Below are 14,802 nucleotides of genomic sequence, written 5' to 3'. Positions count from 1 at the left end.
TTTCAACTGGATTTCATAGCTAGTGAACCAAAATAGGTAGTGGTGGGAGTCGGGTGGGGCAAGACATCTGTAGTTTCAGCAAACACTCTGGGTGGTTCTGACCTCTATCCAGGTTGGGAAATCAGGGTCTTAGGTTGAATTATAGTGGAGTTTGGGAGTGGGAGGAGATTTTGTAGGTCATAAGATAGAACTCCTTTCACAATCTTGTCAATCATCATTAAATAACTAATAAAAAATAAAAATATAGAATTCTACCACTTACCCCCCCACAAACAAATATTAACTGCTGAGACAACTAGAAATCTTTATAAAACCATTGTCATTTTGTGGCATGTTACTACGTTAATGTCTTCAGTATGACTTGTGATTTCTTTGAAGGAAACTCAGACTCCTATTGTGTTAGAACATTTTAAAGTCACCATGTGCCAAACCCTTTGAGCAAGACAATGGATTATATATGCTTCCTGTCTGCAGAAAGCTGGTGCTGAGTGCAGGCTGTGGAAAGTAAGCCTCTGACACTTGAACAACTGATTGATAATCTAGAGATGGAAAGAGTCACAAGTGCTGAAGGGATGCTCCTGGCATACCTGGTCAAGGTGCTGTTGGTGACCATCTTTTCAGGAGGTCACATAGGACCCATTTCTGATAATTTATTATCTTTCAGTCTTGTGGTTGATAAAATGTCTAAGAGTGCGATGTATCTATGCTGATATAGCTACATTGATATGGTTAGACTCGGGCAATATGAAAGTACTTCTAGGTTCTGAGGGAAGATTGGAGTAAAGGAAAGAATGTTTAGTAAAACTGAGGGGTCAGCTCTCAACAAGTCTGTGAGTGTAATAGAAGGAGATGGTGGTGATGGAATTCTGCCTTCTACCTGGAACACCAGGAGCTTGATAGATTCTGTTTGCCCACCTATGTATTCCAATATTCTAGTGCTTTGCTCTCTATCTTCCAACCTACTCCCTGACAGCTAGTTTTCTTATTTATGCATACTCATTGCAAAGGTTGTAATTCCATCACTGTGGTTTTGAGGTTATAGGGAATCAGCTTCAGAATTTTAGCGGAAGATTAAAAAATGCAGAAAAATTTCAGACCAGCTAAACAAAACTGCACCTAAAAAGATCACTGTGTGTTTTGGAAGCAGCCAAGGCCAATGTACAAAAGGTGCATTATGAAACAAGGTCGCTTACTTTTGTATAAAATGAGCTCTGGGAAGAAAAACCAGTGGGGTTCTGGTAGTAAAGTTAGCAGTGAAGTCCCTTATAAAGGCTGGAAGAATTCAAAAAAATGTAAATTTTTACTGCAGAGGTGCATCTACTTCTCTCTATTCTAGCAAATTTGCTTAGGGTTAATCCTAAAATATCCAAAACATAAATAGTTTTCAAATAAGGAGAATGTGTTTGTAGGTAAGAGCATTACGTAGATAATATGCTGTTTTATTAACAAAACTTTCCACCTAGATTTTAGTATATAAATAAATGATGCACGTTATTAATTTAAACAGACTCACTAGACAAAGGAAATTATCCTGAACTTAAATGTCAGAAAGAAATGACATTTAGTAAAAAGAAGAAACACTATGGATTTCTGTTTTGTTTTTTTTTAAGTCAAAGATCAAATTTCCTTGGCATAGTAACCAGTGACATTTTAACCAAAATGCAAATGATTTCTAAAGGGACTTCCTTCCAGTCAGGCAGGCACCAAGGGTCAGACTGTTTTTCTGTGATGCAAGTTTCCATGCCAATTGTAACTACCCAGCAGTGCTGGCTGAAAAAAAAAAAATGTACTGTAAGCATTATCTGACTTCTTCCAGCAAAGAAATCTGATGCCCAACATGAATAAAAACAAGTTTTTGGACATCTGAGACTACACAAGAAGGTAGCTATATATCTGTATGATTTAATCAATCCAGGGGAAAAAAAATACATGCTTCCCCTTCCTCAGCTTAATGCCTAAATATCTCATGTAAAGATTGTCCTGAGAGTACAGGCATCTCCAGGAAGCTAAGCAGGGCAGACTTATTCCTCCTTGAGCAAAAGAGGTACCTGACAATCTAATCACTATCTGAAACCTGAAGGACATCTGAGTTTGTCAGTTTCTTCAGTCAGTGCTTCTCCCTAACTCCTGCCTCTGACAAGTCATTTTTACATTTTAGCATTAGTTTCCAAATATATAGAGTCAGTATTTGAAACCCATACTTTGAATAGTACTATAAAAGTTTCCCTTTTTCCTAGTCTTTCTTTCCCTTCCTTCCTTCTTTCCTTTCTTCCTTCCTTCTTTCCTTCCTTCCTTCCTTCCCTCTACTTCTTCCTCTTCTTCCTCCTCTTCTCATTCTTCATCTCCTCCTCCTCTTCCTCACTGTGGGCTTGATCACTCCAAGCCAACTTTTAAAAAATTAGTTATTTAATAGTGATTAACAAGATTATGAGATAAGAGGGATATAATTCCATACATTTTCATGCCCTATCTTCATTGGAAACTTCCCTATTCTTTATCTCTTTGAGAGTATGGACCAAAATTTTTTATGGGGTACAAAAGTTGGAAGATCTTTCTTCTATAATTGCTTCTCTGCTGGACATGGACATTGGCAGGTCAGTTCATACCCTCAGTCTGTTTCTGACTTCCCCTAGTGTGGTAGGGCTCTGGAGGGGTGGGGCTTTGGGACCCATTAGTGAGGTCATCTGCCCAAGGAAGTCAAGATGAAATCCTAGTAGCATCTGCAACTTCATGGATGAAAGCCAGTAAGATATAAAGCAAGAAAAATGTTTAATAAATACGAATCCAAAGGCATTGAGTTAATTCCCCCACTATAATGCTGCACCTTTACCACACCATTAAAAATGCAAGGTGGTTTTGGATACCATTGAGAAAAATGTTGTGATCCTGATTTGTCTAAATATTTTTTCAGTTCAATTAGGATCAGGCTCAAACCTGGGTTGTGCCCATGACAGACTAAGTACATCTTCCTTCCTTCTTTTTCTTTTCTTTTCCACCAGGATTATCACTGGGGCTCAGTGCATGATTCCAGTGTTCCCAATAGGATTTCCCTCCTCCCCCCTTCTTCCTTTCTCACCTTTCATCTCTACTCTTCTCTCTTCCTTTGCCCTCCCTCTCTTCTTTCCTCCCTATCTTTTTTTTTCTTCTTTTTACTAGAGGGCAAGAAGTAGAACAAAATAGAGACAGGCAGACGGGCAGACAAGGAGAGACACTTGCAGCACTGTTTCAATGGGTGGGGTGGGGGTGGGGGTCTTCCATGAATAGAAATATATGTGCTCTGTCTATTAGGTGTGCCACCACCCAGCCCCATTCCTATAACATTTATTTCCATTGTTAAATTTTAAATCAGAAGCCTCTCTATTCTTTCCATTGGGGACTAATATGGTTAGTCAGCCATTTCATATTCAGAAGGAACAACCCAAGTAAAAATTTCCACCAAGATTATATTTCCAGGTGAGGTTTTCCTCCTGGTGACCAACTCTGACATCATGTCTCCAGTCTCTTGTTTTTGTTTCCTGATTCGCTCAGCAGGGATAATTTCTCATTGGAATGTATCTAATCAAACTGACTAGAATAGCCACATATGTTTCGGAGTTTTCTTTACAAACTTGCATTTGGCTCTCATGTGGTGAATAGTGCACCAGCAGTCATTGGATAATAACAAAGCTTATTCAGCTACTTGAATTCCCAGGCTGCTGATGTCATGTTGGCACACAATATCTGATCATGGAGTTAGTTCCTCACTATAACTCTGCACCTTTACCACACCATTAAAAATGCAAGGTGGTGTTGGATACCCTTGTGAAAAATGTTGTGATACTGATTTGTCTAAATAATTCTCCATTCAGTTTCTTGAGAAGGGAAGTTAGTCATTAAATGGTTAACAGAAGACTGGAATATGACAAAGGTTTACATTGATAGGACAACTATTAGTGCATCCAGTTACTTATTTTTCTCTGTATTTTGTGGGTTGCCAGTGTGATCCTCCTTTCCTGGCATTCTTCACATGACTCTGTACCCATGTGGCAGATTGGCTGGAGGCTGAGCTCAGTTGGGGCTGTCAGCTATGGCACATTAATCTCACAGCATGTGGTTGTTCTCATAGCTACCTTGAGCTTTCTGATCCTATGGTAGTCTCAAGACAGCATGTCAAGAGTATCAGAACAGAGTTATCAAAATGATTTTCAACAAAATTTTGAAGATCTGGGTCATGGTGGCCATATTTCATTGGTCAAAGCAAGTGACAAAGCTGCCTCAACTCTTGGGAAGGAAATAGTGAAGTCACCTTGAATAAAGTGCTTATGGGGTGGGAAACAGCAATGTAATCTTGTGGAAAACCATCAATTATTCTCTACTTGCTGACAAACAATTCACATTCCTCCCACACCATCTCCCTTTGTAGCTCATTCTCTTATGGCGACTGTTCCAAGTCCAAGTTCTCGTTATCACCACCAGGAGCAAATTAGGAGGGATGAACCTCTGTGCACTTGTGTGCACTGCTCAGGTCTCTCTTTATCTATCTATCTATCTATCTATCAATCTATCTATCTATCTATCTATCATCTATATATATCTCTCTATATATATATATATCTACCTTTCTTTCTTTCTCTAAAAACTTATGAATTAAGACAAAATTTTGGTTCCACAAACACTCAACACACAAGGCTGATACAAGGAGAGGAAAACTGCAATCAGCATGTGATTATACCTGTGCAGCATAAAGTAGTGAAAAACAGGCATGGGTCAAGTGTAGAGGTTCTATCTTTGAGCTATATTAGGAGTTTACTTAATCATCTAGTGAAAGAGAATCATGAAAACACCACTACATTTTTTAAATGTTTACTAGTGCCAGACACCATTCTGAGAACTCTGTACATTTCTTCACTTAGCCTTCAGTAATTGGGGAAAAAAAGGTGCCCATTTGGTAACTAAGAAAAATACAGATGAAGACATACTAGACCTAAGTTTCAAAATGCATGGTTAAAATATTTGGAGTTGGCAAAGTTGAAAGTAGCTTTGAACTTTCTAGGTTAGACACCAACCAGGACAGGGAAAGTAGAACAAGTAATAATAGAAGGTAAGGAAATTGAATTAATTGTTGGACATGTGGATTTTGAGATATCTTCAGGAGATTGGGGAAGAGGGGTTGGGAATTGAGAAATGAAGACTGAATATATAGACTTAGGAACAATGGTTCTTGAAAACTAGTGGAATCTTGACTATAGTTTTCCTAGGGAGGTTAGATACAGTTTAGAGTTGAAACTCTTTAACAGTTCAAGGTCTGCTCAGTTCCAATTTGTTACCATTGAAAGATTCTTATCAGGACTAGCTGGGAGAACACATTATGCACAAGGAACTAGGTTCAAACCTCTGATGCCCACTTGCAGAGGGAGAAGTTTCATGAGCAGTGGAGCAGTGCTGCAAGTGTCTTTTTTCCTCTCCCTTTCTGTTTCTCCAAGAAAAATGAAACAAAAAGAAAAAAAGAAACAAAAAAAGAAACAAAAAAATAAGTAAATAAGTAAGTGGTCACCAAGAATGGCAGAATCATGCAGGCAATAAACTCCAGTGATAACTTTGGTGGCAAAACAAAATAAAAGTTGCTTATCCATCACGAGCATTTCTAATCTATGACACTGCAGGCCAGGCCTTGGACAGGTGGGATGGTTCAGAGATGTTTTTCCTGTCAGTTGTAATTCTTATCACAGTCTCTATGCAATTGCATAATAAAGCTGTAATTCCTGTGAGAGGTTATTTTCTTCTCCATACTTTGCTTGTATTTAAGGTTTGAATAATGTGGAACTTGAAAAAACCCTAAGCAAATTTAAGTAAAACTTATTTGTTTTCTTTCTTTTTTTTTTTTTTTTTTTTGAAGTCTGCCTAGGGAGAGAGAGAGAAGAGAGGTAATGGTCAGAGGGAAAGACTACAAGGGGAGAGGCAAAAAATAAATAAATAAATAAATAAATAAAAGGGAAGAAATGGAGTGGGGGAACAAAAGGGAGAGAGAAATAGCTTAGAGAGCATACTCTTTGTGTGCTCCTATATTTGAGCAAAATTTTATTTTCACTTGGTGTAGCCTTATCTCCTTATAGAGGGCAATTCTTGGGTTTTAGTTTAACTTGGCTTACTGTAAATTAACCACAGTGGGAAAACATATAAACATATCAATTGCTGGGACATTACCTACTTGCAAATTAAATAAGAACAATGAATATTCTCCCAAGGACTGGAAACTGGGGTCATTGTAGTACTTCAGCAACCATTCGGATGTTCTCAGGGGAATTATACTTAGCTTCTAGAATGCTTTTTGTGGAGGCAGATATGAAAACAATTGTGCATTCAGAATCACCCATTTAAAAAATGACAAAAATAGCTAGTTTCACTGTCAGGTTCATTTAAATATTTATTTGGTTACCAGTTTGTATAACCCTTTGGTGTAGGGTAGGCAAGAACAGAGATGGTGCAGTGATTTCCACAGCAACAATGCTTAGGCTTGTTTAATGCCTGTCAGATTGTTTCAACATCAAATTCCTTTTAAAGCAGAGCCTCTCTCTAATCTACTTCTCTTTCCCTTTTGTTCCCCCACCCCATTTCTTTCCTTTTCTGCCACTCCCCTTATAGTCTTCCCCTCTGTCCATTCCCCAACCCCTCCTCCAGACTTAAAAAAAAAAAACAACAATAAAGAAGTTTCACATAACTTTGCTTAGGGGGTTTTCAAGTTCCACATTGTTCAAACCTTAAATTCAATCCTGAATTACAGTGTTTCTGTAGAGCAGCACAACTTGTCTTTGACATGCCTGTTATTTTAGACTGATTATTTTTTAAGAAACAGAAGATTCAGAATGTTCTCCTTTTTCTTCTCTCTTAACTACCTAAATGAATTTTTAATGTTTATTTTATTTATTTATTCCCTTTTGTTGCCCTTGTTTTATTGTTGTAGTTATTATTGTTGTCATTGTTGTTGGATAGGACAGAGAGAAATGGAAAGAGGAGGGGGAAGACAGAGAGGAGGAGAGAAAGATAGACACCTGCAGACCTGCTTCACCACTTGTGAACCGACTCCCCTGCAGGTGGGGAGCCAGAACCGACTCCCCTGCAGGTGGGCTCGAACCAGAATCCTTATGCCAGTCCTTGTGCTTTGCGCCATCTGCGCTTAACCTACTGAGCTGCAGCCCGACTCCCCCCAAATGAATTTATAGAGAGAATTTATGGACATGTAACAGAAAGAGAGCTGTCACAAGAAATGACAACAAAGAATAAGATCTAGGTATGGTTAGACTTGGAGGACTTCGGTCAAATTCCTCTGTGCCATTTGTAATAGCCAAAACCTGGAAGCAACCCAGGTGTCCAACAACAGATGAGTGGCTGAGCAAGTTGTGGTCTATATACACAATGGAATACTACTCAGCTGTAAAAAATGGTGACTTCACCGTTTTCAGCCGATCTTGGATGGACCTTGAAAAAATCATGTTGAGTGAAATAAGTTAGAAACAGAAGGATGAATATGGGATGATCTCACTCTCAGGCAGAAGTTGAAAAACAAGATCAGAAAAGAAAACAGAAGTAGAACCTGAAATGGAATTGGCGTATCGCACCAAAGTAAAAGACTCTGGGGTGGGTGAGTGGGGAGAATACAGGTCCAAGAAGGATTCAGAGGTCCTAGTGGGGGTTGTATTGTTATATGGGAAACTGGGGAATGTTATGCATGTACAAACTATTGTACTTACTGTTGAATGTAAAACATTAATTCCCCAATAAAAATTTTTTTTTTAAAGTCCTCTGTGCCCTTCATGGTAAGCATCAATTACTAATCATTTGCTTTTCACACCATCCTTTAAACTGTAGACAATATAAGGTTTTTATCTTCTACATTTCCATCATGGAATTGTACTTCTTGTCTTAGTTGTTATTTATTTAAATAAGAGATATGGGATGGGGAGTTATTAGAAGGTCAAACACTGTGAAAGAAAGATCTTTTTCGAAACTTTGTGTTTAGATAAAACCTCCTAAATCCAAGTACCCTTGATTCTTCTAAGCAGATTCTGCTGCCATATATATATATTTTGTTGTTGTTGTTTGGTAGGACAGGAAGAAATTGAGAGGGCAGGGGAAGATAGGGAGAGAGAAAGATAAACACCTGCAGACCTACTTCACTGCTTGTGAAGCGAACCTACTACAGTTGGGGAGTTGAGGGCTCAAACTGGAATCCTTGAGCAGGTCCTTGCACTTCGTGCCATGTGCATTTAACCAGGTGTGCCACTGCCCACCCCCTTCTGCTATTTTTTTTTAAGGTTAATCTAAGTTCCAGCCACTCTGACATTAAAAGTCTTTCATTATTCTTCCCTCCACAGACCTCAGGCTTATACATACTAACTAAAAATCTGCAGTCTGAATTCCAGTTTCTCCTTCTATAACAGTGATACCTAAAAACACACTAAATTTCTGTACTCAAAAGTAACATCTTCTGTGTTCTTCCAAAAACCTAGCCTCTGCAGAGAGACTACATTTTATCTCTTGTTTGTTTTTAAAATGTCACCCCTCAGGGAGGCCTTCCTGAACCTACGTTATTCTCTTCTTAGTACACTTCTTCCAACACGGTTTTTATTTACTTCTTTGATTACTTTTTTGTTGTCTGCTTCTCCCAAGAGATTTTAAGCTCAATAGAGCAGAGATATATTTTTAAAGTTTAACACTATATTCTTATTATACCACACAGGACTTGGCTTATTGTAAGTATCAGATAATTTCAGATGAATGAGTAAATGCTTCGTAAAAGTCCTTTTAAATTTGGTTTCAAAACAAAGTCATGGGGGGATGGGCGGAGAGAGGGAGAAGTTGCCAGACACTTTTATGTGTTTGATCTTTGATCTTACAGCTGCCAGTGAACTTCATTTGTTTCTTTTTCAGTTTCAGACAGAGACAAAGAGGGAAAGAGAGACAAAAGATAGGAGACACCACTACCCTGCTCAATTGTTGTTTATGGAACTTTTGCCTTGTGCCATCTATGGTGCTTCCAGCTGGTGCTGGAAACTTGAACCTGGGTCTATGAACATGATAGTATGTTTATCTACCTGGTGAGCTACATGCCAGCCTCAAAAGCTGTTTTTCTAAGTTGAGGTGATTTTACGGCTTCTATAGCCCTTTTTATTTTGGCACCTAGGAAGCTTAAGATAGTGCATGACCCTTGCGTCTCTATTCACTATCGATGTAGTCGTATGGTTTTATGTCTCTTGCTTGCTTCTATTTTCCTTTACTATTGAAGGTATGTTTTTTTTTGTCTCTTAACATAAATTATCTGCCTCAAATGCATCTTAAAATCAAGCACTATGCCGTAATAATTAACAAATAAATAGAAGATTCTGTATAGCAAAAGTATTATAATGACTATTACTACTAGTATATATTTTGTCACCACAGCTATAGATGGAATTTGAGTGCTTGCATGATCACTCCACTAATGCCAATGGCCATTTTTTTTATAGAGACAGAAATGGAGGGGGGGAACATACAGCACTGGTCCACTACTCACGAAGTTTCCCCTGTCGAGCTTGAACCCTGGTCCTCTTGCATGGCGATGTGTGTGCCAGTGCCCAGCCTCATAATTATTATTTTTAAGAATCTTCCAGAGGGGGGTCAGGAGATACCTTAAGGGCCTGTGTGAGGCCCTAGCTCCACATGGAATAGACAGCCTCCTTTCTCTCTCTCTCTCTCTCTCTCCCTCTGTTTTAAAATTTTTAAGGGATGGGGAGAGTCCACTGGAGGTAGTTAAATTATGTGGACTGAAATCTTGGCACAACAAAATAAATAAATTAATTTAAAAATATCTACCACGAATAGCTAGATCTATTAAGTAGTGACAACAATACTGAACAAATAAACTTGTATAGTAGCTAATCAAAAGGGCTTTTGCACTTTTTTTTTTAGCTATTTCTGTTGGTATTGAGTAAAAATAGGTAAAACTGATGACACTTATCAGTAAAATGACTGAATTTTTAAAGGGTAAAAATCTGCTTCATTGGTGCCTCTCTGTTATCTATAGCCTTTTCTTCTTCCTTTTCAGGGAAGAAAAGCTTGTCTACGAATCATGATTCATGGATTTTACAGCCTTGGGCAAACAGTGCTGCCAGCTGATCCAGGCTTACAGATTCAGGACATGAACCTCTTCAGCTAACACTAAGGTTTCTTTACAATTAGTGGAGGTGAGAGGAATGAGAAAGAGCTTTTAGGAGGACTCCGGAGACACTTTTAAGTATCTATGACCAGAAGACAATGCTGTGGCAAGGAGGTAAATCAATGACATCAGTGTCACCAGGGAAGATGGTGCAAGAAAGGAGCATTTATTAATAGAAAAGACAACCGCCCCCCCAAAAAAAAGTCACACTTAGCAAATAAATGATTGGCAGGGAGAGAGAAGCTGGAAAGCCATTTGAGAAGAAAATGCTTTTCCAAGAAGTAGGAAGACAGACAGATTCTATTTCAGTGCCTGAAGGGAGAGAAATGAAAACAAGGAGAATCAGCTTGGTTTCACCTTAACCCCTGGGTGGGCTGGCTTAAGTGGAGGAATGATTAATGTGAATGATGCATGTTCCTGAAACAGCTCAGTAACACAGGGTCCAGGGCTCCCTCTCTACCTCTTCCTGATTCTTAGGGATGTCTCCAGGGGACAAATAGGAAGTGATTTGTTTTCTTTCTTTCTTTTTTTAATTTTTTATTTAAGAAAGGATTAATGAACAAAACATAAGGTAGGAGGGGTACAACTCCACACAATTCCCACCACCCAATCTCCATAACCCACCCCCTCCCCTGATAGCTTTCCCATTCCCTATCCCTCTGGGAGCATGGACCCAGGGTCATTGTGGGTTGCAGAAGGTGGAAGGTCTGGCTTCTGTAATTGCTTCCCCGCTGAACATGGGCGTTGACTGGTCGGTCCATACTCCCAGTCTGCCTCTGTCTTTCCCTAGTAAGGTGTGTCTCTGGGGAAGCTGAGCTCCAGGACACATTGGTGGGGTCTTCAATCCAGGGAAGCCTGGCCAGCATCCTGGTGGCATCTGGCACCTGGTGATTGAAAAGAGAGTTAACATACGAAGCCAAACAATTTGTTGAGCAATCATGGATCCCAAGCTTGGAATAGTGGAGAGGAAGTGTTAAGGAGGTACTCACTGCAAACTCTAGTGTACTTCTGCTTTCAGGTATATATTTTGCAGTAGTTTATGGGTACGTGTGAACATAAGCTCTCTCTCACAGAAACTGATGTATATCTAGGTTATGGGACTTTGTTAGAAAGTGAACTACCTGAGATGAAATTAGAGTGTACTATAAAAGGAAAGGTCTCACCCGAGTAATGAAGCTGAAGGGTTGTCATTCCACACGTGAAGTCTCTGGACACAGTCTGAGCTGAAGCATGTTGAGGTGGCAATCGTTGCGTTGGTTAGGTTGTGATCGGCGGATGCAATATTATTTGGTTTGGATTGGGAGATGCATACGGGAAAGTGGGCCCTATCCAAGGGTTCCAGGACTGGGGGAAGTAGGGGCTCTATAGTGGAGATGTGAGGTTCCTGCTGTCTTAGGGTTCAAAAAGACAATCGATAGTTAATGTTATCATCACATTATTTGTTAATTGAGTTAACTTTGAAAAGTCCTTTTGTTATGGTTTGCTGTACAGTATCCAGTATCTTGTATATAGCTGTGCTATGGGAAGTGATTTGCTTTCTATCTTGTTATTTTTCCTCTAGAGAAAACAAAGGATAGAGTGTCCTGTATAATGTCCCATCTCAGAGGCTAGGGAGACAACATAATGGTTCTGCAAAATATTTCATGCTTGCAGCTTTGAGGGCCCAGGTCCAATCTGCAGCACCACCATAAGCCTGAGTTAGTTCTCTCTCTCTCTCTCTCTCTCTCTCTCTCAGTATTTAGATAAAAACATTTAAAAATAAAGTTCCATCTTGGAAAGCAATCATCAAGTCCACAATTTCTCTACCTTCGCTGGACTAATAATAGAGTGCACTGCTTTTTAGAGTGTTGAGGAAGCTAGATAATCCCACTAACTTTCTTTAAAATAATAATAATAATAATTGAGTTCCAGGCGGTAGCTCACCGAGTTAGGCTATGTGCAAGGACCTGGGTCGAAGCCCTTGCTCCCCACCTACAGCAGGGACACTTCACAAGCAGTGAAGCAGGTCTCTGGCTGTTAATCTCCTCTCTCTACTCTATCAAATTAAATGAAAAAAAAAAGGAAAAAGCAAAAAAATAGCCACCAGGAAAAAAATTACTGGTGGCAAAACAATAAAACGCTGTTCATGAAACTTCTGCACTGTAGCTGGGATCTGGTGCTTGAACAGGGTTTTTTTCTAGTGGTAACTTATGTACTTTACCAGTTATGCCACCACTTGGCTCCCAAGTTAGAATCTTAATGATAAGGATCCTAGATGCTGAGTAGACAAGCTTGACCACTAGAGTCTTTAAAATGGAGTCCTTATAGATTTCTGAACACACCTATCCCTCCCCTTGGTCAATATGTCTGATTTTTCCCCACAGGAAGTTCCTGATCCTTATTATTATTATTATTATTATTATTCCCTTTGTTGCCCTGGTTGTTTTATTTTTGTAGTTACTGTTGTTGTAATTGATGTCATCATTGTTGGATAGGATAGAGAGAAATGGAGAGAGGAAGGGAAGATAGAGAGGGGGAGAGAAAGATAAGACACCTGCAGACCTGCTTCACTGCTTTCGAAGCGATTCCAGGGAGCCAGGGGCTTCAATCAGGATCCTTACACTGGTCCTTCAGCTTCGTGCCACCTGTAACCCGCTGCGCTACCATCTGACTCTTCCCCTAGAAAGTTCCTAAGTATAGACTATTATGTCACCCTAACTATAGTCTGTAAAAAAAAAAATTTAAAAAAAAATAAAACAGATAGAGATTCAGGGGTCAAGGTGGCAGTGCATCTGGTTAAGTGCACACATTACCATGTATGAGGACCTGGGTTCGAAACCCTACTTCCCACCTGCAGGGAGGCACAGTTTACGAGCAGTGAAACAGGTTTACAGTTGTCTCTCTTTCTCTCTCCCTCTCTATCTTCCCCTTCCCCCACCCCTCAATTTCTATCTGGCCTATGAAGTAAAGAAAAAAGAAACTAGTTTTAATGTCATCATAAGTACTCTAGTGGGCCTCTCTAGGACCTTGCCCTCACTGTAAAGAGAACAAGTATAGGGACTGCTCCCTCTCCATAGGGAGACTGGGTCAACCTACTATGCCACTCGAGGAAGACTAATCCTGAAACGAGTGCAGTCTAGATTGTTCCTAGCTGTGACCATGGACTGTGAGTCTAGAAGGACAGAGGTTACCCAGTCTCCTGTGCTAAATATGAATAAACATGGACCCTAAGTCAGATAGATGGAGTTAACAGTGGTATTTATATATTCTCCTCATATTTAGGATTTGCTCTCTGCACTAACCCAGCTTTCTAGTTCTATTCTCAACTCTGACACCATCTTACCAGACAATAATTTTTAGTCTACCCATATACTAACTATCAGGCTCAAGCAAAAATTACTAAAGTCATGGGTCACATGGAACATACCTAAAAAAAGACTTCCTGCCAAATGAAGACCTTTAGTTTCATTTGCCTTATTCCCACCTTTGGTGCCTGTCATTGAACAATTTGCTTTATATCATATCACCTTTCAGCTGCCAAGTTGCAGACGCTACCATGATGCCATCCTGACCTCCCTGGACAGATGACCTCACCACTGTGTCCTGGAATGACACCTCTCCAGAGCCCTACCCCACTAAGAAAAAAATAGAAACAGGCTGGGGGTATGGATCGACCTGCCAATGACCATGTTCAGTGGAGAAGCAATTACAGAAGCTATATTTTCCACCTTCTGCATACCACAAAGAATTTTGGTCCATACTCTGAAAGAGGGATAAAGAATAGAGAAGCTTCCAATAGAAGGGATGGGACACCGAATTCTGATATTGGGAACTGTGTGAATGTATACCCCTGTTATCGTACAATCTTGTTAATCATTATTCAATCACTAATAAAAATTTTTAAAAACTCTAAATTTAATGTTAGGCCACCAGGAGTGGTGGATTCTTGTGCAGCCGCCAGCCCCTAGTGATAACCCTGGTGGAAATCTAAATAAATAAATTTGGGAAAGAATGGCAAGAAAGAAAGGGTCTTGACTTTTCTTGTATGGACAATGTAAAACAATCAAATCAATAAAGATATTATGGGGAAAGAGGCAAAAGGATGGGATAAAGAGGCTCTGGGCTCCTGGTATATGATGGTGGAAAAGGCCCAAGTTGGAGGTATAATGTCTTTCAGATACTTGGAGAGATAAGAGTTTGTATCTACGTGTCAACAAGTATTTGTAATTCATTAGCCCCCACCCCCAGTAAAGTGGGAAAAAATAGATCCTCACTTCCTCTTCTTTGAAGCTTTCTATCAAACTTTCTTATTATTAGTGCTATCCACCAGAACTCTGCTCAACTCTGGCTTATGATGTTGTAAGGGATTGAACCTAGGATTTCAGAGCCTCAGACACGAGTCTTTTGATACTATGCTATTTCCCCCACACACACCCCTTTTCTTCTTTTTTTAATTACGTGTTATTTATTTATTTTTTAATTTTTATTTATAAAAATTTATATTTATATTTATTTATATTTATTGACAAGACCATAGGATAAGAGGGGTACAACTCCACACAGTTCCCACCACCGGAACTCTGTATCCCCGCTCCTCCCCTCATAGCGTTCCTATTCTTTATCCCTCTGGCCATATGGACCCAAGATCATTA

At 39.5% G+C, this 14,802-nt stretch overlaps 1 long non-coding RNA gene across 1 annotated transcript; it reads left to right on the top strand.

The window, feature by feature from the left end:
- Positions 1-1,716: 1,716 nt before the first annotated feature.
- On the top strand, positions 1,717-14,064 carry LOC132542697 (uncharacterized). The gene is made up of 4 exons (XR_009553663.1): positions 1,717-1,881; positions 2,508-2,594; positions 10,061-10,285; positions 13,685-14,064. It is a non-coding gene; the product is annotated as an uncharacterized LOC132542697 (long non-coding RNA).
- Positions 14,065-14,802: the final 738 nt, after the last annotated feature.

The sequence above is a fragment of the Erinaceus europaeus genome, chromosome 13, assembly GCF_950295315.1.
Source record: "Erinaceus europaeus chromosome 13, mEriEur2.1, whole genome shotgun sequence".
In the NCBI taxonomy this organism is placed as follows: Eukaryota; Metazoa; Chordata; class Mammalia; order Eulipotyphla; family Erinaceidae; genus Erinaceus; species Erinaceus europaeus.
Note: the sequence above shows the minus strand (reverse complement) of the source record. Positions and strands in the feature narration are given on the sequence as shown.